The 4,367-nt window shown below is 34.1% G+C and overlaps 1 long non-coding RNA gene across 1 annotated transcript in view; it reads left to right on the forward strand.

Annotated features, from left to right (window-relative positions):
* Positions 1-2,658: 2,658 nt before the first annotated feature.
* The window catches only part of LOC113062006 (uncharacterized), an 8,810-nt gene continuing 7,101 nt past the window's right edge, over positions 2,659-4,367 (forward strand). The window contains exon 1 of the long non-coding RNA XR_003278485.1: positions 2,659-3,001. This is a non-coding gene — a long non-coding RNA (uncharacterized LOC113062006). The remainder of the gene's footprint in view (positions 3,002-4,367) is intronic.

The raw sequence follows: 4,367 nt of genomic DNA on the forward strand, positions 1-4,367 counted from the left end.
TGTTTTTATTCTTCCAATTTTTTAAAGAGACACATTTTTGACTAGGTTTTAGTGATCAGAAACATCAATGCAAAAATAAATACATTTTACAGATCTTTTCTTATCAAGAATTTTTGTGCAGTGTTTGTGCAAATATCTAAAAACCATACAAACACGATAAATTTGGTTATGGAGAATGTATATTGAATATGATTTTATTTTTTCTAACTGCATACAAGTGAGTATAAATTATTACCTTATAAATTAATACCTTTGGAACTGAATTAAAAAATATTCTCTTATTATTTGTATTGAAAAATTCATAAAACTAAGAACAAAAGTTCATAAGAGAGCTCAACGATGTCTAAAACTGAGTTGCTCTGGTTTTCATAAAGAAAAATACAATTCTTAAATATTACAAATATGTTTTAGATTTTGTGCAAATATCTAAACATCATTACAACAAAATAAATTTTGTTTTCTGCAAATGTATATTGAACTTTGTCTTACTGCAAGTACACCATTTTCTCTTGTTTTAAACATGAAAAAAAATATTAAATTAAAAACCAGTCTTAATATCTTATACAATATTAAAGTATTTTTTGTGGAGGAAGCTTTTTTGTGACAGAGATTGTTCATAATGATCGACAAGTTATTCAACAGTCAGTTGATTAGTGATGCAAATTATTTGGGGATTTTTTTTTTATTAAATGTAAAGTTTTGGTAATTGTAGCGATGGTGCTTTAATTAGCATGCTAACATACTGTGCTTACCAAAATGGATTTTGGTTGCTGTGTTGTGTCAGCTAAAATATGTTCTAAGAACATTTTGCTAACATTCCCTTTCAGTTATGCAAATGTTGTTTCTGAATGTCCTCAGAATACTCAAAACATCTAGTTTTTTAAATTTAAAAAAAAAAAAAATGTGGATGTTAGGGAAAACATTAAAGGAACTTTTAATTTGATAATTATATATTTATAATTATTTTGTGCAAAGCATTAAAAACATTCACAGTAAGTACCAACAAATTATCCATCCTCTCCCTTCAAAATAAATAAACACATAAAATAAATAAATTAATTAAAGACAATGAAAATAAAATAAAATAAAATATTGAGGCAATGAAAATTGTATTGTAATAAACCATTAAAGTGTAACACATACAGAAATTACAGAGTGTTGTCCTTTTTTTTCTTTTTTCTTTTTAATTAGCAAAAAAAAAAAAAAACTAAAAAAAGGATGGTTATGTGAATATTAGAGAAAATGTTAAGGAAAATTCCATTTTATTATTTTGCAATGAATGAACTTTTTTTGCAAAAGTTACTTTTGAAAGTTCTCTCAACCAACTTAAACTAGTAACATTTAAAAAAAAAAAAAAGTTTGGATGAACGTTCAGAATGTCATTTTTTTTTTGTTTAAAAACGTAAAAATAAAAAGTAATGATTTTAGATGTTAAAGAAAACATTAAAGGAACGTTCCATGTTATCCTTTGGAAACATTAGGGAAAGTTACTTTTAAATATTCTCCGAACTGTCTGAAACTATTAAAGACAGACGTTCCTCAAACTAAAATGTTTCATCAAAACATTCTTTTTCAAGAATTAACAATGTACACATAATGTTTTAGTTGTTGTTGTTGCAGTGGCGGTTCTACACGGATGCCTAGGGAGGCCCGTGCCTCTGTAGACATGTCCCTGGCCACCCCCGTGCTGGAAAAAAAAGTAATATGAATTTACCATAGACAGTAAAAGAAATGGACACAGCGACCCCATTGGAACTCAACTGAGACAAGTGAAGCCCATTTTTAGTGTTTTTTAGCACTTCCGTTTCTGACGCACAGACTCAAACTAGGCTTGATGACGTCAGCAACCTGTCTGACAGATGTAGATCTTCTAGTAGCTGTGTGTGCAAACTGCCATCGTTAATCTTGCAGAGACGGCGAGCTTGAGCGGGGAGTTCTTTGTCGTGAGTGAGCAGGAGTAAGTATTCTGATTAATTATTTTGTATAGTATTTTAAAATGTAACACCAGTACGCCATATTAAGTTAATTGCCTGCGAGCTTCTCCTCCTGTCTGTACGGTAATGCGACAGAGAGCCGAGTGGTTATGACGCAATCGTTAGCCTATTTTTTACAAAAACTGTTTACACGGGGCCATAATGTAACATAGAAGGTAATGGAGCACTTTATACATTGTTTGTTATTTCTAAAGATACACAACAATGTATAAAGGGCTCCATTACCTTCTATGTTACATTATGGCCCAGTATAAACAGTTTTTGTAAAAAATAGGCTAACGATTGCGTCATAACCACTCGGCTCTCTGTTGCATTACCGTACAGACAGGAGGAGAAGCTCGCAGGCAATTAACTTAATATGGCGTACTGGCGTTACATTTTAAAATACTATACAAAATAATTAATCAGAATACTTACTCCTGCTCACTCACACCAAAGAACTCCCCGCTCAAGCTCGCCGTCTCTGCAAGATTAACGATGACAGTTTGCACGCACAGCTACTAGAAGATTTACATCTGGCAGACAGGTTGCTGACGTCGTCAAGCTTCGTTTGAGTCTGCGCGTCAGAAACTGAAGTGCTGAAAAAACGCTAAAAATGGGCTTCACTTGTCTCAATTGAGTTCCAATGGAGTCACTGTATCCATTTCTTTTACTGTCTATGCTTCCTTGCCGCCTGGGATTTTAAACGCGAGCGCCAAAAGCGGAACTAATGTGACGCAACGTTCTACACGGGTAAATTAGTGCAGCGCACCCAAACACATTAGGAACTTAATCATATTCAGGGATGCAAACATCGCACTTTTTCACATCAGTTTGGGTGACTTGGGTCTGATTTTAATTTCTCAAAGTCATCTGAAGCAATTCCATAGCTTAATGTTATGAACAGAAGACTATTTACATCATTAAATTAAAGTTTACGGAAACCTTGTTTTCCCTCCTCTGCGGCTGTAAATCATTCTCCATTCAGTAAATAGCGCGCACCTCGTCCATTTACAGCAGGATGCATGGTAAAACTCTCTCCAATATTATATACTCATATTATTATAATGCTTGATCTGTAGATAAAAAGGCTGTGGATTTGCTTAAAATGACTTTATTTTGTGTATTTGTATTTTATGTTTGTTGCTATTTTTAACAATGTGCCTGTTAGATCACACACACATTTTAAAAGCCGTTAACTTTTAAAATCACACACAATACATTTAAAATAAGCATAATTTAATTGTATATTATTTCTGTGTAGTGTAGTGTAAGCATTATAAATATATACACTTCTGAATTCTTGACATTCATATATAAATACTAAATTGTGAAATGTATGATTGCCTGATTGAATTTTATAAGAGTACTAATAGTAATTTGTTTTTATTAACATGTTTAGATTGTTTAAAATTACTGTGTAGATTTTTTCCAATAATTACTTTTTGTATTTATTTGCATTACATTTAAATAAAATATGTTGCCATTTTTAATGTGCCCCTCCTTGGCCCCCCTAGTAAAATTTGTCTAGAGCCGCCACTGTGTTGTTGTTTTTACACCAGATAACTTTAAACGAACATTCTATTAACGTTACTGGAAGAATTTTGAATCATAATGGAACGTTGCCTGGACGTTCTGAAAACATTCCCTCTAGATGTTTATATTGATTGAAGTGGTACTGGTTCAATCAGGTGTTTATCTGCACAACTTTGTGATGAAGTCACACACGAGTGACTTACTTCTGCATCTGTTCTCATGTAAACACTAGAGTCTCAGTTATGTCCATCCAGCTGGAGCTGTGCGTGTAAAGTCCACTGGAGCTGGACTCTCTATGACTCCAGCTCATACTGCAGAAGAATGCAGCGTTTGAAGTGTGTTTTATGTGCGAGAGATGAAACGCGTCCGGCCGGGTTAGTGCCTGTGGCCACTGCGCTCCTCATGCAGACAGACTCTGGCGTCAGGACGGTCGTACTCGACCCCGCCGGGCAAGACAATTCCTGTACAGCACTTAACATCTCTCTCACGCTGCCTTTATCTTTATTATACACACTGCACCTACCACTTACTGCTCCTGTAAAATGTTCTGTCTTTCCTGTGCACACACACACACACACACTCCTTTAGTGAATTAGGCCAGAAACAATACTCTAACCATTAAACTACACTCTAGTTCATGCAAAAATGAACATTTGCTGAAAATGAGCTCACCCTCGGGTCATTCAAGATCTAGATGAGTTGTTTCTTCATCAGATTTGGAGAAATGCAGCATTGCATCACTTGCTCTGCAGTGAATGGGTGCCGTCAGAATGAGAGTCCAAACTGTAATAAACTTAATTTTTCACAAATTTGTCATTCATACATAAATGAAACAGGCCAGATTTCTCCATTCTAAAA

Source organism: Carassius auratus, chromosome 44 (genome assembly GCF_003368295.1).
Source record: "Carassius auratus strain Wakin chromosome 44, ASM336829v1, whole genome shotgun sequence".
NCBI lineage: Eukaryota > Metazoa > Chordata > Actinopteri > Cypriniformes > Cyprinidae > Carassius > Carassius auratus.